Here is a 22,448-nt window from a genome sequence, read left to right as displayed (position 1 = left end):
TCTATCAATAATTGTTAAGACTAAAATGATAACTGCAACGTGAATGTCATATTGTTTAAGAAAATACATTTTGAAACAAAGCATTCTAGGAATTAGGGTTAGTCTATCACACAAGTTGTCTACATATTTTTGGTTATTCTGAGCAATTAGTGCACACCAGTATCTCCACGGTTCTACCCCCACAGCGCACAATTGTAATAATGATACTTACAAAAATGTATCCCCTTGAACCTCACACCCCTCCCTTCAACTACCATTCCCATAGCACTGAGATGGTGATGCCATTGTCACATAGGGCAGTTTGGAGTGAATAACTGGAGTGATGCACAGAGGCTGCCTGTGAGAGCTGATGTGGAGTGCGCCTGGAGCAGAGACAGCCACATAGTGCTGAGAGGCAGGGTTCAGAGCTCTTACCCTGGCCAGCAAAGGGAGAGCAGCCCTTCCCACCATGGAGAAAATCTAAGGGGAACACTGCCGTCGGAGAGCAGCAGCACTCATCAAAGATCCACACCACCCAGCACATGCTCTGTTCTCATTGCTACCATCAGGAAAGAGGTCTAGGTGCCACAAGACTCGCACCACCAGGTTCAGGAACAGCTGCTACCCTTGGGTCGCACAAAGTCCATCAGCATTGAGTCCCTGATCATCAGAATGGACGACCACCGTAAGCCTCGTCAGTTGCTCTATAGTGAACTGAAGACTGGAAAGAGACCTCAAGATTGTCCACGCAACCCTATAAAGACGCTGTGAAGGAAACCCTACGCTACTGTGGCATCCTGCCAAGAAAACTAGAAGCTGCAGCTGTTGACAGGCCCCATTGGTGAGCTCTGTGTGATGAAGCCTACACCAGTTTCGAAGACAGGCACTGCCAAAAACTGGCGGAAGGCCGTGAACAGCGTTACAGAGCAGCAGCCACAGTTATTACAACAACGGATTTCCAGTGTCCCCATTGTGCTAGACCAGTGGTTCTCAACCTTTTTCTTTCTATTCACACACCTCTTTAAGTAATCCCTATGCCATCGGTGCTCTGTGATTAGTGAGGGATTGCTTAAGGTGGTATGTGAGTGGGAAGGGAAGGTTGAGAATCACTGCTCTTGACCTAATTGTTATTGAACTATTTTGCTTGAGAAAAATTGTCAAATTGACCTATTTCCTTTGGAGTTATGAACCCGTGCACATAACGAGTCAACTAGGTATGATTAAAACAGTGGTTTTCAAACTTTTTCTTTCCACACACATCCCACCTTAAGCAATCCCTTACTAATCACAGAGCACTGATGCCATAGGGAATACTTAAAGTGGTCCTTGAGTGGAAAGAAAATCATTGAGAACCACTGGGCTAGGCTTTGCACTTCCAGACTGGGACTGCAAACTCACCTTCATGTCCACAGATGAACTGCACAACAATGTGTGTACTCTGACAATAAATCTGAAATCTAAATCAGATTGTAGATTTCAGTGAGTAATTTCATCACAGAGGCTAGAACTATGGTTCTCTTGTCTAGAAGGAATAAAAAGGGTTTGTTTCAAAACATATTAAATTGTTGCACAAGTGATCACTTTGTTTGAAAACTAAAGAAATAGCAAAAAGTTGGTCAGGTGGAAGCAAAAAGCAAGGAGCTCAGCATAGCCTTGTGCTGACCTCGAAATGATTGATGTAATTATCCCATCAATTTCTTCACTTATAAAAAATGATTGCTTCTGCTGTATTAAAGGTGTGTTGGAAACAGCAAGGTCATGTGTCTTCATTCATCAGCCAAATAGTTGAACAAGGGTCAAAGCAATCCAAGTACAGCAGACAGCTTCACTGATCAACGACATGGACTGATGAAGAAAGAATCATGAGGCATTCTATCCATCAATGCACCTCCAGTCTTGAGCTGGTCAGATGTGGCACGAAAAATGTCACATTACAAGGAAGGTGCCTTAAAATACAAGCCTGTCCTGTGTGGCAGAGTTAATGAATTGAAAAATAATGGATCGCAATTCGAACTCTCTCTGTCAGTGTCACTAAGCACCATAGTTATTGAAAAGCATCAGACTTAGTCTCTGTTGTTTCATGAGGTAGAGGCAGTGCTGTTACACTTGTTTCTCACCAGAAACAGGAAGAAACATCCCATCTTTCCCCCACCAAACCCCACCCCCCGTTGAGAAGGCGAAGCAGAGGAGACGACCCAACAAGATAGTGATTAAGCCAGCGAGGAGCTTAGCAGCTGTGGGCTGTGGTCAACTTGCAGTCAGGGGACCCGCACGAGCCATGCTCATGAGAACCAAGTATCAGAGCTGGGTTTCAAGAGGGGACTGAGGGCAAGAAAGAGACATAAGCTCAAGATCTTTTTCTTTGAATATGTCTTATTTCTTCTTGTGTATCTCTTTGGAGTTGAATATCGTTATGTCTTTAAATATAGGCGAATGCTTTGTTTATTAAAATCATTATGAAAATCTTAATGTGAAGTTACACAAAATATTTATTCGTTTTATCCACGGATTAAAGCTGCACCTACAAAGTTTGGTTTCTTGGATTAATAAGATAGTAATTCGGAACATCGTCCTCGTTTTTTCCTTGAAGATGGCCAATTTTGAAATTAGGTTATATTAGAACCTAGAAAGTGTCTGGAGCACGGATTGCCAAAACATCTGTTGGGCTGCAGAGGCTGTGGGAGCACTGGAGGTGAATCCACAAAGATACAGGGACTCTCTTTCTCTTTTATTGTAAGGAATGCTGAGCAATACTAATGGCAACTCCTTACCACATACAGAAGTTAAAGTACGTTACATTCTCAGTATATTATTACGAGACATCAAAAGGAACCTTGAACCCATACAGAATTTTGTAATTGAGAAAAATCTCTCACAGATGCATTTTGTTTGTTGTTGAACTTAATTGATTCCCATTGTCATTTTTTAAAATATTTGCTGCTAGCCACAACCAAGATATTCTTTGGGTCATACAGCCTGGAAAAAGGATCATTCAGCCCATCACCTATATGCTGACCATGAAATGCTCTTTCACATTGATCATGTTTTATTCCCCTCACAGACCAACCAATTCCCTCTACCACTCCAGAGGCAAGCAAGCTGTACATAGAGTCAATATCACACAGATATATAGCACAGAAACAGCCCCTTCGGCCCACTGAACCATCACCAACCATCAAGCACTCATTTTTTATAATAAACCTGCCCTAACCTTTTTTATTTTCCAACCCCACCCACCATTTTTGTCAACTATCCAGCTGTGGAACAGCAGTTCAAATGGCAGAGAGCAGCTGGAGAGCTGTGTCAAATGCATGTCTCATAAGTGAGGATTCGTAAGTTCACTGCAATGCAACATCAGTCATTCCTCTCTCCAACATTCAATACGACATCCTTTGACATCAGTTAAAGAACTGAACTTGGACATTGAACTTTGAGATTGAATTCTGTGGACTGTTTCTTTTGGACTGACTATGAACCATATTAATCAAAATACACACAAACATTTCTCTCTTGAATATACAGTGTCATTTTCTCCCCTTTCCCCCCCCTTCCCTCCCTCCTTCCCGCCCCCCTCCAAACCCACTAAACGTTCAACATATACAATACAATAAACCCATTAAACAATGTCATCACACAATGAAAATAAACAAGAAAATTGTGTCATCTACTTTTACCCACTGGGTCAGTTCATTCCGTCTTCTTCTCATTCTATCATTTTAGGGGGTGGAGGTCTGCGGTAGGCCCTCTCTGTTGTGTTCCATGTACGGTTCCCAAATTTGTTCAAATAATGTGACTTTATTTTTTAAATTATATGTTATTTTTTCCAATGGAATACATTTATTCATTTCCATGTACCATTGCTGTATTCTCAGGCTCTCTTCTGATTTCCAAGTTGACATTATATATTTTTTTGCTACAGCTAAGGCTATCATAATAAATCTTTTTTGCGCTTCATCCAGTTTGAGGCCTAATTATTTACTTCTTATATTACTTAGAAGGAAGATCTAACTAGACTGACCTGGGGTTTTTGGGGATGTTTCCTTTTTTTGAATATTGGACACAGACTGTGATGGTCTGGGTTTTTCCACATACACACTCCTTATATGAAATCTGTATATTTTCTATAGATACTTATAGTGCAGTTAATTGTGTTAGACATTATATTGTTAATAGTCATTAATAAATATAGAGTTAAAATTTAACCCTTTTGAATTGTATCTTCTGTTGTAGCTGGTTTGAGATGTAACAAGAGGAAAAGAACTATCTCCCACTTAAAGTCTCCCGAGTGCATAAGCAGCAGAAGTTTATTGCATTGAATGAAATTATAATAGCAGGGATTGATTTGAAAGCTGCCATTATTCACAGGGACCAGGAAAAAAGCATAGCCACTTGATGTCTACCAATCACCTCAATTAGATTAAAGACTTGTAATTCACTTCCTTCTATTCATTATTCTGCACAATATCCAGTGAAAGCTGGGTATTCCCATTTTAATAAGTCAATGACAAATATATCATTCTATAATTCAATTTAAAAGCTCCTCTTTGCTGCTTAGTAAAAAGATTATTTCCAGCCCCGTGTAAGCTCAGTATTCCCTTGGAAAATACAATATGGTTAAATGGACACTGAATTCATAGGCATACAATCAGTTCAAACGTGGATAGCAAGAACTTGGAAATAAGCCTTACACAAGTGCAAATAGTTGGATTAGTTTAAAGATTAATTAAAAGGCACTTGGAGCTCTGCATTTGGGCAACAATGTACCTCAGCGAAAGCAAAGTTTGAAGGCCTGGAAGCAGCAAAATTTACACATTTTGGCGAAAAAAGAATGATATTTGTAGCCTTTCAGACATGTTGGCACCTGAGGTTTGGCACTGTCCCAGCAATTTTCATTAAATATAATAAATATTAAGCATTGATTAAAATTGTTTCTTGGTGCTAACAGTTGGGCTACAACAATTTATTCACTTATTATACTGATTATGAAGTGAGGAGCAGCGCTTTGGGCTGCCGTGCTGGACCCAGCATTCGGGACAGAGGCTGTTGCTCTATCATGTCAAGCTGACTGACATGGCACTACAGCCACTGGAGGCTTACCAGTGCTTGGCGGTGCATAAGCAGTGGAGGTGGACAGTGTTGCCGAGCACTTTCAGGGCAGCAGAGGCATGTTGTCCCAGGCCAGGGACCAGACACCAATACCCTCATGATCCCTGATTGCCCTCTGCTTCCCGTTCCCCTCCACTTGTCCCTGGTCCCATTGAGTCATTGACTGTCAACGCAGGTAAGCATCCAGCACCTGTAGTGCCATGTCCGCAGCTTGATGTGATAGAGTGCAGGGTCCCACACGACAGCCTGAGGCACCGCTCCTTGCTTCATAATAAGTATAATAAGTGAATAAATTGTTGAAGCCTAACTGTTAGTGCCAAAATGTCCATTGACAAACAGTGGGCACCAAAATATCCTGGACCCCAAAATTTACTGCACCCAACCACAAACTGTGGTGACCGTAGGAGATGCTACACTTGCACCACACCACCTCCTTATCACCATTCAATACCCCAAACAGCCTTTCAAGTAAAGCAACATATGGCAGGGGTCATCTACTGCATCCGGTGCTCCTGTTGCTGTCTCCTCTACATTGGAGATTAACTGGATGCAGACTGGGAAATTGTTTCATTGAGTACCTTGGTTTGTCTGCCACACGAGCATGGATCTCCCAATGGCCACCCATTTCATTCTCTTGGTGACATGTCTGTCCATGGTCTCATACACTGCCAGACTGAAACTACCCACAAATTGGAGGAACAACACCTCATCTTCCATCTGGACACCCTCCAACCAGATGACATTAATATCCATTAGCCTCCACCCCCCTCAAACTTACTCTGTCTCATTTCCTGTAGCTCTGTCTCTCTCATCCCTTATCCCTCTGTCTTCTTTCCCCCAGCTTCGCATTTACAGATCAAATCACATCCCTCCCCAATAAATTCTCATGTTTCCTCAGGGTCGGCACCAGAATGAATATTAGAGGGGGGCAATAGCGGGTTAGAGGGGGAGTGAAAGGGAACAGTTCAACGCTGTCGTTCAACACTGGATGAAGGATGCTGTTAACATTATCCACCCCTCCAACGTAAGTGACGAGAGCGTGACTTTTATTGCGTCAAGTATCTCTAGATCCATTGTTGGATAGATCTACTCGGGTAACAACAAGAACAAAGGCTTTGATGAGAGATTTGAATTTGATCGATGTATGGAGAAGAATCCATCCTAGAGAGAAAGATTGCTCATTTTATTCTAGTAGGTTTGATTCATATTCTAGAATTGATCTATTTTTGGTCTCAGCTCAAAGACAAACTAGAATTTTTGAAGCAGAAAATAAAGAGGATTTTATCTACCTCAAAACAAATTTCAAGATTTAAATAAACAAATAAGGAAATTATTCTGGAAAGATAAAATGGCAAGAGTCTCTATAGAAAAGTTAACATGGAAATATGAATTGGGAGGATTACCACTTGCCAATTTTAGGAATTGTAATAAAACGGTACAGGTGAGATTCCTGGCTTCTTTTTTTGAAAATAGAAAACCAGCAGGGATTCATATAGAATTGAATAAAATAGGAGAAAAGAAAGCAGAAGAATTTATATATAAATGGGAATCAAAACTGTTGGTTGCTGAGAAAGAGACCCCATTATTGAAGCATTATGTAATGTTTGGAATAAAATAAATCATGATATTGGAGGAGGATCTACATCACCTAAAATGCCATTGATTAACCCTCTTTTGATCTTTTCAACAGATAATCAGTTCTTAAATATATGGTACCATAAAAGGTTTATTAATGTGTAAGATAGTTACAAAAAAAGGTCAATTAATGTCATTTGAACAATTGAGAAATAAATATGCTCTACCTCGTAATTCTCTTTTTTGTTATTTTCAGTTAAGAACATATTTGGGAAATAAGTTAGGACCAACAATGTTTCTGTCTAGCTGCGCTGAGGTAGAACTTCTTATTAGGAGTGGGACTGTTAAAAAATGTGTTTCTGAGATATATTACTTTTTACAAGCAGGAACTCCTAAATTAGGATTATATAGATCTAGGCAGAGATGGAAAATAGATTTGAATATTACAATAGACCAACAAATGTCAGAAAATTAGTGTAGAAATTGTTTGATTAATGCTATCAACGTAAGATTTAGTTTAGTTCAATAGAAATTTTTTGCATCAATTATATCTTACACCACATAAACTGAATAGATTTAAATCAGATTTATCAGATCAATGTTTTAGGTGCAATGAAGATGTAGGATCTTTTATATGTTTTATGTGATCTTGTCCCAAAGTGAAAACTTTTTGGGTGACTATAGATAACTTTTTGGAACAAGTTACAGGAGCTGTTTTTCCGCTAAATCCCGATTTATTTTTATTAGAAAATATTGAACGTACAAATCCTAAATTTATCAATTGAAATTTGTTAAAATAGCTGAATGGCACTTTGATACAAGCCGAGGATTTAACCAAGGTTATAATGATGGTCCATTCTTTCTTTGTCTTCTTTCTCACCGAGTGACAAAGAAAGGCTGCTTGTACTTAGAAAGTGCCTTTTGCACTCCTTCCAGGATATCCCAGAGCACTTTGCCATCATCAAAGCTCCTTTGAAATGAGTTCACTGTTACAATGTATGTTAGACAATTTAGTATTTGAAAATTACCCATTTTTCAGGCAGAGGTGAAGGATAAATTTTAGCCAAGAAATAGGAGATGTGTCCGGGTTTTATTCAGAATTGGATGATTTTACACCCATGAAGGAAAAAGGGCCTCTGTTTAAATTTCAATGTAAAACATCTCCAACATTGAATAAATTATTCATTGACACATATAGCAAGACACAGTAATAAGCTTCATTTGCATGCTATCCAGGCTAGTCAACTCATACACAGAAGGTGGTGCAATGATAAACAAACAAGACCCCAGTGCAGTGAGTAATGTTATAATGAGTCAAGCAGTGTAGAGTACAGCTAAAAAAATGCAAAAGTATCATCTTTTGCCAAAGATATTCATTTTAAAGCCTGATGCAGAATACCTTCAACACAACAGCAGAATATTATGCCTCCTGTCCATAGAATAGGACTTGAACCTACAACCTTGCGCTTCACTACTGGAGTCCTGCCATGTGTGCCATGGTGTCATTTCAGGTCACAATCTTTTCATTGCGCATTTGTGCCTGGTGCTGTGTAAAATAGGAGGAAGAAACAACTTAAGAAAGGTGTACAAGATTACGAGAGGCTCAGATAGAGTGGACGGCCAGCATCTTTGTCCAAGAGCAGGAATGGCTGACACCAGAGTACATCCACTTAAGACGAGTGAAAAATTTAGGGGAGATGTCTGAGATGAAAGCTGAAGCAATGAGAAAACTTAAAATATTCTTGGATAGGCACACGGAAGTAAAGAAAATGTAGAATTATGCATTGTGAGGTTGGAAAGGGTTAGATTGATGTGGAGTTGGTTAACATGGGTTGACACAACATTGTTGGATGAAAGACTCATACAGCATTGTTCTATGATTGACAGCTAGCACAAATATGTAAGAATAAAAGACATTTAATGCTACTATACACAAAATCTAGGTTCTAATTTAATTTAATTTAGACATACAGAACAGTTACAGCTCCTTTTGGCCCATAAGCCTATGCCACACAAATACACCTCATTGACTTAGAACCCCAGTACATTTTTAACAGTGGGAGGAAACCAGAGCATCTGGAGAAAACCACGCAGATGCAGGGAGAACATACAAATGCCTAACAGACAACGCCAGATTCGAGTCCCAGTCGCTGGTGCAGTAACAGCGCGGTGTTAACCACTACATTAACCGTGCTGCCCTTCTGTGGTAATAGCAGTTTTATTCCGCTTTTCCAAGTAGGAAATGCTGAAATATTAAAAGATCGTGACTTGGAATTTTACTGTAGGATTTAAGATTTAGGTCGGAGGTTCCAATGATCCTCATGTTCATCTGTCAATCAACTCAAGAATTAGCCCAATGAACCTTTATTTCACAAGTGGTTTTAGGAAAGATAATAATTACTTAGATTTAATATTACCACATTAATTGTATAATATGTCTTCCAAACCTTTTCCAACAAGGCTCGAAATAAATTGGACAAAGAATTCTTTACCCAAGACTCTTGATGTTTTGTAATAAAGATCAATGCTCCATTTATTCACCAGATTTGTGGTGGGAACTCATCTGCCACTTTAAACATTCACTCTGTCGGTCACAGCTTTGAACTGTGTACCATCTGCAGGATCCAGTGAAGCAGGTCTTCAGCATTTCTCTAATTAAACCTTTCAACCCTATGACCATCATCAAGGAGGATGTGTGATCAGCAGCTGTGTAGAAGCACCTCCCCCCCATTACAGAGCCGGAATCGTTTCACTGTGGTTTTTACTGTGCTGGAACTCTTTACCCTGTATCTTTTCCACAAGGACTGCAATGAGTCCCACTCTTCTTGTGGGCAAATAAGAATGTGGAATGTCATAGACCAGCAGCAGTATAAATTCACCAAGACATTGGTATCTTCAAAACAATAATTTTTATAAACAACTATTAATATATCTAACTTAACTCTAAACATAACAGCAAGATGTATTTTGTGTGTGTGTGTGTGTGTGTGTGTGTGTGTGTGTGTGTGTGTGTGTGCATCACCTAGGCATAGTTCTAAAAAGTCAATTCAAAGTTCAATCTTAGAAATCTTGTGTTGAAGCTCAAAATCTTTCAACTGATGTTCAGAAGTGATTATGTAGCAGGAGAGATACTGTGTCATCAGATTTCCAAAACTCATGAATTCTTGATGAGTTGGTTTCATAGAAGTGTTTCTTCAAACGAAGGATTCATCACAATTCCCCCCGTTCTTGTGTAGAGGTTAGAGAACTTGTGATTTTATGATGCAATGTTTCCACGAACCCAGACAAGGGTTACATGAATGACCATTAAAATGATCACCATCCAAATGCAAGCATGATCTTGCTTTCTTTACCAAGATACAGGTCAATCAAAAGTGACCATTACAATGGCCACAGCAGATTTCTCTCCTCTGACAAGGAGGGCAGTAGAAGTGACTCACCCGAGACTCATTTTAATTCTGTGTCGAGATGATTCTGGTTGAAAATGCTGTTTTCTGCCAAGTGTCTTTAATCACATGACTGTCTTGAGCAATGCATGGTCCTTAGTTTCAATTTCCCAACAGATGGACTTTTCTTTGAACAGGTGTCTCTTTGAGTAAATATTCCATTATTTCAGTATTTCAATTGAACAATTAAAATAAAAAAGCTGTTTCATGGCTTTGAAGTAACAGACAGGCTGTTTCCAGAATGTTGTTATCTGTGTGTCTTTCCCTGTACCAAACCCCCACAGTATCTCTCTAAAATATAATTTATGTAAAATAAAGATTAAGAATAGCACAAGCCTGTAACAGTAATAAAAGGCATTTCATTAATCGTGGCTATGAATTGACCAAAATAAAGATCTGCAATGTAAACACAACTAGTACTTTGAAAGTTAATCCTACATGGTAATTCATTCCGACCATTTCACCTTCTCTCTTGTTTTATGCTTGTCAGATTAGCAATCCCATAGGAAATTGACTACCTGAGGAAAGCACATCTACAAGTAAAGAACAACAGATATTTAAATCTAGGTCTCAAAAGATCCGCTGTTCAAGCATTCATTGCATTCTGCACACAGTGAATTGGTCTGGTCAGCAGCCTCAATCACAGAAGCAAGCAGCTCAATCATTTGCATCAAACATTTAAGCATTTGGGAAAGGGTAGGGCTCCATTTCAAGTAGGCACGACTCCTGTAAAACTTGGAGAGAAGTTTGCTAGTCCAGAGAAAGAGCATTCTCAGCTGGTTTGCCAAAGGGAAGCAAAGGCATATTTCACTCACCTCATGAACAGTAACGTTGCAGAAGTAAATCTCTGGATCAACGATGGCACAGGAGAAATTGTGATTCATAGCAATCTTATGCAGCTGCTATTTTTTTGAGAGCATCCTAAAATAATAAATAAAAGTAAACGTGGTGACTACCTGTTCTCCCCAAATAGAGCAATTAAAGAAACACAAATCATATCAACTGATTTGCAGCAATAGATAGATACAGTGAAAGGAATCAGAATCAGAATTTATTGTCATGACCAGCCATGAAATTCAGTGTTTTGCAGCAGTATCAATCATAGTGTAAATATTCATATTATAACCATTTTTGAGCATTAGTGTAAAAAAATTAAATAGTGCACAAAATGTTAGGCAGTGTCTTTGATTCATGGATTATTCAGGCATCTGAATAAAGGGCAGCGGGGAAGTAGCTGCCCTTGTGCTATTGTGGGCTCGTCTTTAGGCTCCTGTACCTTTTTCCTGATGGTAGCAGAGTGAAGAGGGCCTGGCCTGGGTGGTGAGGGGTCATTGAGGATAGAGACTGCTTTTTAAGACACTGCCTTGTGTCGATGTCCTCAATGGAGTTGTTACATTGGTAAGGTAACCATACCTCTGATATCAGAAGCTACACAGAACTGTCCATCACTCCCTAGGCACCACCCAGCCTCTCCAGCCTGGCAATTAGATGCGTGTCTGCTCACCAGCAGGAGCACGCACTGTCATTTTCTGGCCCTGCACATCACTCCTGCTGCTCAGCAGAGTGTTATACTTAAACCTGAGCACACCGCTGTTCACTCTCTTTACCACATGGTCAAGTCCTGCACTCTTTCCAGGTTGTTGTTGCCACGGTGGATGCCACCTGGAGGGGAATGCAGGTAAGGGGCTAGCAACCCTTAGGCCGACCAGGGTATCACCAGCAACCCAGTAGATACTGACATTGTAGCCACAGTTCTCCATTTATTTGGGATTAGAGGCTGTTTCTTTCCCGTAGGTAGCCAGTTAGGGCACCTCGTCTGGAGTCAGAACCCCCCTGCCCGTGGGTCGTTACTCCCTTGTCACTGAGCCCCTTCCCCCCAGTTGGGATTCCAAGTTTGGGTGCAAGCCAGTAACCATAATGTGTGTGTGTGTGTGTGTGTGTGTGTGTGTGTGTGTGTGTGTGTGTAGCCCCAGAGCCATTTTTACTGTGTACTATTTTAATAAAGCAAGTTTATTGTTGCACCTCATTGTGTCTGGACTCGCTTGCCTGCTGTACCCACAAACTATCCTTTTCCACACAATACAGGAGTGAAATCTGGTTACCGTGATGTCTCAGGCTGAGTTAACAACCCTCTGGAGTTTATTCTTGCCCTGAGAGTTGGTGCCTCCATACCAGGCCTCGATGAGATCTTTGTTTAGGTATGTGTTTATTCTGGCCATATCCAGCCTCCCCAAGCATTTCATCATACTCTAAGTTAGTGCTACTGGGCTGCAGCCATTGAGGCAACTCAACTACTCTTCTTGGTTATCAGGATGAGTAATGGCCTTTTAAAGCAGGTGGGAACCTCTGACCTCTAAGATAGATCAGCTAGTTGAGTGGTGTCACACCAACAACCTTGCACTCAATATAAGCAAAACAAAGGAGATGATTGTGGTGTTGGGGAGAAAATAAGGAGAACATGAACCAGTCTTCATCGAGGGGCCAGCAGTGGACAAGGTCAAGAACTTCAAATTCCTGGGTGTCAAAATCTCTGAGGATCTGTCCTGAAACCTCATGTTGATGCAATCACAAAGAAGGCTTGCCAGCGGCTATACTTTGTGAGGTGTTTGAGGAGATCCGGTATGTCACCAAAGACTCTCATAAATCTCTACAGGTGTACCGTGGTGCGTATTCTAGCTGGTTGCATCACTGTCTGGTATGGAAATGCCAACACTCAGAACAAAAAGAAACTCCAGAGAGTTGTTAACTCAGCCTGCGACTTCACAGGCAGCAGGCTTCACTCCATCGAGGACATCTAAAGAAGCAGTGTCTTAAGAAAGCACCTTTTTTCCTCAAGGACTCCCCCCCCCCCACTCCCTCCCTACCACCAAGGCCATGCCCTCTTCACTCTGCTACATGAAAAAGTACAGGAGCTTGAAGATGAGCACAAGGACAGTTTTTTCCCCTCCGCCATCAGATTCCTGAATGAACAATGAACCAAATACACTGCCTCACTTTGACTTTTTCTTGCACTATTTCCATTTATTTGTTAAGGTAGTTTATATAAATGTTTGTACCATGAAGCTATGGCAAAACAATGAGTTTCATGACATGATTTTTTGTTAAATGTAGACTTACAGAATTGTAAGGAGCCCTTTTGGCCCACAAGCCAGTGCTGCCCAATTAAACCAAATTGACCTTCAACCCCCCCAGTACATTTCGAACAATGGGAGGAATCTGAAACCCCCGGGGAAAACCCACACAGACATGGGGAGAATGTACAAACTTCTTACAAACAGCATGGAATTCGAACCCCGATCCCGATCACTGGAGCTATATCAGCGTTCGCTAACGCTTCATTAACTGTGCTGTGTTCATGACAATAAATTCTGATTCTGAATGAGATTCTAAATAAGTCATCTGCCTATAAATTGCAAGTCATTCCATGTAGAAACCTTTATCTTTTTCAGCTGGCATAAATCCCAGCACAAGGTGGGATGGTCAGCGTAGCAATTAGCGCAATGCCTTTACAGCGCCAGCAATCGGGACCATGGTTCGAATCCCGCATTGTCTGTAAAGAGTTTGTATGTTCTCCTCGTGTCTGCGTGGGTTTTCCCCGGGGGCTCCAGTTTCCTCCCACTGTTTTAAACATACTGGGAGGTGCAGGTTAATTGGGTGTAAAATTGCGTGACACGGACTTGTGGGCCAAAATGGCCTGTTACACTGCTGTATGTCTAAATTTTTAAAAATTAAGTTACAACCTGTTGTGTCATCCAGTCATTCATGATCCACACTTTATCACAGACGCTCCCTTTGTTCTCTCCACTACTCCTCCATGCCTACATTTAAATCTTTAACTTCTCATTTTCCCTCCTCTGGGGAAGCATCCTTAACTCTGTTATTTCCCTTCAGATACTGGCTGGTTTACTGAGTATTACCAGCTTGTAATTTTTTTCTACTTTTGATTTCTTCTGCGACAAATCCCATTTTCAATTACTTTAAAATCTTACCATAAGCATGCTAGATGGAAGTGTTAGATTTCTACTGTGTGAGCCAAGTCAGAAGGGATTAGATCTGTACTGGTGACCACATGCTCTTGTCTGCAATTTCTCTACCACAGTGAAAGGTTAACAGTTATCCGTCGAAGACTGAAAAATATATAAATCCTTTGGTACCCACACTAACCATCTTACTGCACTTCTAAGAAACTATTAGTCTCCCACTGAACTCTCGAATTTTCATGCAAAGCCTTGGAATAAGTTTCCACATGTTTTGATGTTAAATCTCCTGTCAAATCCGTGAAGCTGCAACTTTTATCTTTTAGTAAGCACCTTTCTCTTTGATGATAGTTGCAGAATTGGGGATGGAACTTGTGATGCGCCATCATCCTGAGGTATCAGTCCTTTTGCCAACATGCTCATGAAAACAATAGGATGGATGCCCTATGCCCACTAATTCATGGTGATTATGTTTCATCCTATCTGAGTTCCAAATGACCACAAGGAGAAACAGATATGGGACACAGACCCAGGTCTGATCAGCCTGTGGTGGGCCTGCCTCGGCATAAGGTGTCTTGCATTTAAAAGGCTGAAATACCCAATGACACCAGGGAATACAACTGAAAATGTGTCCGATACTGGTTAATATTGCCTAGTGGTCGTCCTCCATTATTGTAACTGAGGTAACTGACCGTACTAGCTCAATGAGAGAGGATCAATCGAAGCAATACTGAAACGTCAGGGATTGTAACACCTACACCTATATATCAACCTTATTTTGTCTTGGAAAAAAACAAGCCTTTTTTTCAAGATTCTTTTAAGCCATGTAATAAAATAGATGTAATATTACACAAAAAGTTCTTTAGTCTACCATAAGGCAGACAAGGATTCACTACAGGCAAAATTGTCCAGCACCTTTTATAATCAGGGAAAGAGAAGCAAATGAAAATCCCCCAGAGACACTGAGTTCTCAAACTACAACAAAGGGCAGCACGGTTGGTGTAGCGGTTAGCACAACGCTATTACAGTACCAGCAGAGGTTTCACATCTGCTGCTAACCGTACATTTTCCCTGTGTCAGCATGGGTTTCCTCCCAATTTGTTTTTCATACCATGCTTGCATGGTAAAGATGAGATAACATTTCTCGGCATAGAAATTAAATACATTGAGATATTAAAATATTAAGACGTATTGTTACAAGCCCAGAGGACCCCAAATCAAACAGCAATAGATATTCACTAAGACCAATGGTAACTTAAACAAAGGTTCCTTTTAATTATCTTTAAACATGAAAACAGAATCAAACTTTAACTTATCACTAGTGACATAACTAACCTAACTTAACCCCCTTCTAATTCTAAGTGCACGTGCATGTAATGCGCATGTAAGTTCAGAAAAGTTCTTTGGTGCACAGTGCAATCTCACTTCTCATTCCTCTAAGTTCACTGGTAGCAGGCAATTCTTATACTGTGCACAGAATTTAACATTTATAAAGTTTACCAGGCTTTGGTGCTTGAAAGGTAAATGGTTACCACTCAGGAAGGTTCTTGTCAGTTTTCAGAGAGAGATTTGTTGTTCCAGGACAGTCACAACTGATTTACTTCCATCAGCCACTTCAGTGACTTCCTGACGAAACTTGCCTCCTCAGGGTTCTCCAGATGATAACCTCTTTCTTTTAAGTCACCACAGAGTGCCTTTTTGTTTCTCTTATTTCAAGTGAAACATTAGACAGCCAGTCCTCTCCTCTTGCACGAACCACAAGGACTTTGACCAGGCTGAATTAAGCACTCATAACCTGTCTTCCAAATGGGGTTTTCCACAAGCTTGCCAGCTTGACCTGTTCCAGTTGCTGCTGCAGACTGTAAAACTGATCTCTGTGTGTGTGTCTCTCTCTCTCTCTCTCTCTCTCTCTCTCTCTCTCTCTCTCTCTGAGAGAAAGCCTGTTTGACTCCCTCTGCTTGTAAAACCACATGACCCTCCTAGGACAGCAAGTTCCCCTCCAGACTGTCTGCGGCTCTGACAAACTCTTTTGTAAACAACAATCCATTAGTAAAGTTCTTGGGCACTCTCCGAAGCATTTTCAAAGGCTCTGAGGCCCTGACATGTCTAGCATTAGCAGAGCTCCAGTATTTTAAATGATTTCTTTTAAAATGTTTGTATGTGACCTAGACTAACAAACCTGCCCCAATTTATCTCCCAAAAACATATCTATATATTGTCACAGAATACAGTAAAAGTCCACAGTACGATCTACTATCCCATATGTTCTAGGAATTCAAGAGCCTGATGGCTTGGGGTGGGGGGACGGGGGAAGAAAGTTGCCCAATCTGGATGTAAGGGCCCTAGTGCTACGGTAGCTCCTACCAGATGGCAGAAGGGAGAACAGATTACATGATGGGTGTGCAGACCCCTTCACCTGCATTGAGTGTTGTAGATGTCTTTCATTGGAGGAAGAGAGCCCCTAGTGAGCTTTTCCACTGATCTCACTATCCTCTACACGGTTTTGGGGTCCGAGGTGGTTCAGCTTGCAAACCAGGCAGTGATGCAGTGGTGCAGAATGGTCTCAATACACTCTCTGTCGAATGTAGTGAAGATGGAGGGTGGGAGGTCAATGAAGGAGCAGTGATATACTCCAGCCAGGCTGATGAATGATTTGGAGGGGTATTTCCATAAGGTGGTGTTTCCTTGCACCTGCGGCTCTTATCCTCCTGGGAGACAGAGGTTGCAGGTTTGGAAGCTGCTATTGAACTAAATATGGCTCCAGCTGCAGTGCATTTTCTACCTGTACACGCTGCAGCCAGAGCATAGGTGGTTGAGGAAATAGGTGTTCATGGAGGTAGATGTGCTGCCAACTAAATAGGCAGCTTGTACCATAGATGGGGCCACATGTTGTGCAAGATGATCTGAAGCTTGTAGAGCATTTCATCGCATTCCTGACATGCTACACAAGAGGTGGAAGTGCATTGAGGGATCAAGAGCTGAGCCATTTGCTGAAGTACTTGCTTATTTCAAAGCATACTTTATTCATAAAAAAAACTTCCAATGAATTAAACACAGAACATTCAAATCAATATTTTCATTACAATTTCAATTACTTAATATTAGGATGACATCAGTTATTATTTATGTACCACATTTGAAAAAAATACTTCATGGAGCTTTTACACAGATTACAACCTCTTAGTATGCACAGGTCAGTTAGTTAATCACCTCCAGGCTTTGCAACTCAAGAATAAACGCCACCACTTAGTGTTGAAGCTGACAAACTCGATCCTGACACTGAACTCCAGATAGAATGGGGTTTCAAATCTGCGCCAGATTGGCGCCAGGAACTGCCTTGTGTTCCATTGAAAGGGGCTTCAATTAGTCCAATATAAAACTCAATGCCATGCTTCAAGCAAAACCCATTATTTATCACTGTGTTGAAGTGAGGGCATTGCTGCAAGATAGAAACAATTAATCACAAATCCAAAGATTAATCTCATTCATCATTTAATTTTCAATTTCAAAATTTCCAGTGTTTTTTTTTCCCTCTTTCTCAGCTTGCATCTGAGAGAATGAGATTCAGTCTTGAGAAATTCCTATTAGTTTTAGTAGGTTGGAAACTCTGTTCATGACAAGGATGGATCAGGAATATCACTAAGTGTCCTGTGGATAATTGTAGGGTATTAAGGATGACTTCAGCAAGTAGGAATAGCTACAAAAAGTACTTACTCAAACATATATTTTCTTTCATGAACCAGGAGAGCCCCAAGATTTGTATTACTTGTTCCTAAAAGGAGCACAGAACTTGCTGTATTGGAATGAGCAACTAACCTTATACAAGGAATCACTTTCATCTTTATTCAAGAGTCCTTTATTGTCAGGTAATGATACAGAATACGTAATATTGCACAAAATTACCTTTTGCTTGCCATAAGGCAGACAAAGAGTTGCCTTTAGAGCTGCCCAGCAACCCTTCCAGTAAGAGAGAAAGAGAAATAAAAGAAACTCCTTTTAGGGTCACTGAGCCTCTGTAGGTTTGCCTCCAGCATTTCCATATCCACAATAGCTCAAACCCTGGATCCCAACCTCCGACACAATCAGGCCACCTTCAGCACCTGGGACCCCTCAAGATCTCTTCATGTCATCAGCACCCGTTTGAATCCTGGCTCCAATACCTGGTTCCCATAGACACGTCTCCAGCAACTCGCAGCCAGTGGGGTCCCCTGACCACAAGTCACTCACCAGGGCTGTTTGACAAGCAATATACTTTCATAATGCTTCATTTGACCTAAACAATGACCCCATTTTATTCCCATCTGCCTGGGAGAAAGGAGTGATAATGGATTTTGACGCAACCAATACTCTAGGAAATATAAACTCCATTTGGATAAGGATTTCAGTAAAATATACATTGAAGATGATGTCTCATGTGATGAAGTCCTCCTTCTTTGATTCCCAAGCAATAGACTGACTATCTGAATCAATCATGCTCTGATGGATTGAAAAACACAAGAATGAATCTCAGGCTGCTCTTTGTTCCTGCCTTCAGCAACAAGCTGCAAAATTCAATTCACTAAGCAGCTCAGGATGGCATTTTAGTGTGCAACGTTGAGCCACTGAGCCCAGAGATATAGTGCACATCAGATGAGCTCTGAGAATCAGCTCCCATTTCAATTCACCATCCCATTCACTTGCTGACATGTCTATGCATAGTCTCATGCACTGGAAGATGAGGATCACCCACAAATTGGAGGAACAATATCTCATATTCCATCTAGACACCCTACAACCAGATGGTATTAACATCAACTTCTCCTTTCCTCTAGTTTTGTCTCTCCATCTTTTCCCTTTGTCTCCTTTCACAGAGTCAAAATCAACTCTCCTCCTATCATATCCAATTGACCCCTTTTGTTTGTGGGTCTGGACTTCTCACCTTCCTTCCACCTTTCTCTCTTAGTCTTCATAGAGATACCTCCCTGCTTTTTGCTCATGTCTTGAAGAAGGCCTCAGGCCCAAAACGTCAATAATATATTTTTACCTCCTATGGACGCTGCGAGACTGGCTGAGTTCCTCCAGCATTTATTGTGTGTTTTTACTACAATCACAGTGTCTGCAGACTTCTGCGCTTCACTCTCTTTGAGAAGTGGCTGATTTGTGTCAAATTGAGAAACCAAAAAAAAATCTGCAAAGTGACAAGATGTTAAGGAAAAGTCAGGTCACCCCAGCGTGAAATTTGCCCGCACGTTCCCTGCCATCCAAACCCACTGCCTAAAGAGATAAAATGGACGCACTGCTTGGGGATCTTATGCACAAATGATTCCAACTACAAAGTCAGACTGGAGAAAACTGCGTTGTGTTTCTTGGATCAAGGAAGTTGAGGTGGAGCTGTGTTCAGTATCCTGATTAGTTTAGACCAGGGGTGGCCAAACTTGCTTAACGTAAGAGCTACCTACAATAAGCTTCAGATTATTTAGAGCTGCAAGACACAGAAAATATTACATACACATTTTTACTCTTACATGCAGGTTTTGTTACAAATATCCTATATAAATATTAAGAAATACATGTACACTATAATATTTATTCATTTATGTAATTTAGGGGGTCGACTATTACATACATACTACTTTTGACTGTGGTAGGTACCTGCGTTGTTCGGGATGTCAAAAGCTCAGATGGGCGGGAGGGTGGCCAGGACCAGTTGGTAAGTCCGCGTTTTGGGGCATTGGAAATTCAGATGGGTGGCTGGGACCAAGTGGTTTATCAATTTTCTGAGTTTCGGGAGGTCGGATGAGAGAGCACCCAGGGTGTCATGAGCTTGGATGGGCAGGCGGGACCTGGTGGAAGTCCTCTCTTGGGGCGCCGGGTGCTCAAATGGGAGAGTGGCTGGGGCATCAGAAGTTTGAGTGGACGAAGTGGCTGGGGCGTAGGCAAGTGTCTGCGGTCGGGGCATCGGGACCTTGGATGGGCAGGCCGGAGCCTAGGCAAGAGTTCACAGGCGTCAGGAGCTCCAGACAGTGGGCAAATTGGATCTTGCTAATTCTCTGCTAATCTCACTGCCCAGTTGTAGGTTAAGGGCTCCATCTCCAGCAGCCTCTGTCGGATGTAACTGGAGTCAATCCCATTGACAAAAGCATCCAGCTTCAAGGCATTGTAGTGTTGTTGCACATTGACTGCCCTGACATCACATTCGTTTGCCAGCGAGTCGAGGCCCAGTGGATAGGCAGCATCACTTTTCCCGGGTTTCTGGCATCTAGTCAGCAACTGGAGTCGAGCAAGCACCACATTCCATGGCACTGCATAGTAGGCAGTCAGACATTCCCGGGCTATAGCCAGAGTGGTAGCTCCTTGCGTTACGGCAAAGGGGACCTCAACCAGCAGAGAGTTCAGGTGGCCCCACTGTATCGCCATGTAGTCATTGCAACAAGCAATCCAGTGGTGGAAAATTTCTCTGGCCCTTGGGGCAGACTGGTCGATTATCATCCGCTTTGGCTTGAGTGCTGCATCCATCTCTGCTAATAAAATTGAAGTGCCAGTTGATGAAATAGACAAAGACGATGCGGTCAAACAATAATCATGGCTTTTATTAGCAGAAACTCATGGTACAATAATGAAAGACATGGGTACATACACAGTTATAACCAAGGGGAGTGTCCTTAACAGTAGAGATAATCCACAGCCAATGTCAGTACAGCGAGGCTCACCAGAGGGGAGACAGGCAGCTTGGCAGAAAGCTGCACACACACACGTCACAATAATGCAAGCACAAGCCACTCCCACTAAAAATACCATTGTGAGCACCGGCTAGTACAATTCTCGTCTCAGCCAACAGATTTCCACGAGTCACTATATGTCAAAGAGCTGCAAGTGGCTCATGGGCCGCAGTTTGGCCACCCCCTTTTAAGACCATGGGAAGACCGGTTCCCTGTAGTAGATAGGCTTCTACAAGGGCAAATGCGAGAGAGAAATCTTTCTGGAATGAGATAGTAACTGCAATGGAAACAACATCAATTGGTGCCTTACAAATGGAATTGGATAATCATTGAGAGAAGATAATTAGCACAAATATGGGGAAGGAGGAAGGTAAAAGACAGAGAATGTTTTATTTGAAGCTGGCACAGGTTTGATGACCTGAATAATTCTTCCGTCTCATAAGAATTCCATGATTCAATAAAGGACCATAGCAGCAGGACAGCACTTGCATTGGACAACAATCAGCTGAATGGCACTTTGATACAAGCCGAGGATTTAACCGTGATAATGATGGTCCATTCTTTCTTTGTCTTCTTGCTCACCGAGTGACAAAGAAAGGCTGCTTGTACTTAGAAAGTGCCTTTTGCACTCCTTCCAGGATATCCCAAAGCACTTTGCCATCATCAAAGCTCCTTTGAAATGAGTTCACTGTTACAATGTATGTTAGACAATTTAGTATTTGAAAATTACCCATTTTTCAGGCAGAGGTGAAGGATAAATTTTAGCCAAGAAATAGGAGATGTGTCTGGGTTTTATTCAGAATTGGACGATTTTACACCCATGAAGGCAAAAGGCCCTCTGTTTAAATTTCAATTCAATATAAAACATCTCCAACATTGAATAAATTATTCATTGTCACATGTAGCAAGACACAGTAATAAGCTTTATTTGCATGCTATCCAGGCTAGTCAACTCATACACAGAAGGTGGTGCAATGATAAACAAACAAGGGAGTAATGTTACAATGAGTCAAGCATGTAGAGTACAGCTAAAAAAAATGCAAAAGTACCATCTTTGGCCAAAGATATTCATTTTAAAGCCTGATGCAGAATTCCTTCAACACAACAGCAGAATATTATGCCTCCTGTCCATAGAATAGGACTTGAACCTACAACCTTACGCTTCACTACTGGAGTCCTGCCATGTGTGCCATGGTGTCATTTCAGGTCACAATCTTTTCATTGCACATTTGTGCCTGGTGCTGTGTAAAATAGGAGGAAGAGACAACTCAAGAAAGGTGTACAAGATTACAAGAGGCTCAGATAGAGTGGACGGCCAGCATCTTTGTCCAAGAGCAGGAATGGCCGACACCAGAGGACATCCACTTAAGATGAATGAAGAATTTAGGGGAGATGGCTGAGATAGATTTTTTTTATATACAAGAAACACACAGAGAATGGTGGGTGAGTAGAATGCATTGAAGAAGAAGGTGATGAAAGCTGAAGCAATGAGAATATTTAAAATATTCTTGGATAGGCACATGGAAGTAAGAAAAATGAAGGGCTATGTGAAAAGGGTTAGATTGATATGGAGTTGGTTAACATGGGTTGGCACAACATTGTTGGATGAAGGACTCATACAGCATTGTTCTATGATTGACAGCTAGCACAAATACGTGAGAATAAAA

Source organism: Narcine bancroftii, chromosome 10 (genome assembly GCF_036971445.1).
Source record: "Narcine bancroftii isolate sNarBan1 chromosome 10, sNarBan1.hap1, whole genome shotgun sequence".
Classification (NCBI taxonomy): domain Eukaryota; kingdom Metazoa; phylum Chordata; class Chondrichthyes; order Torpediniformes; family Narcinidae; genus Narcine; species Narcine bancroftii.
Note: the sequence above shows the minus strand (reverse complement) of the source record.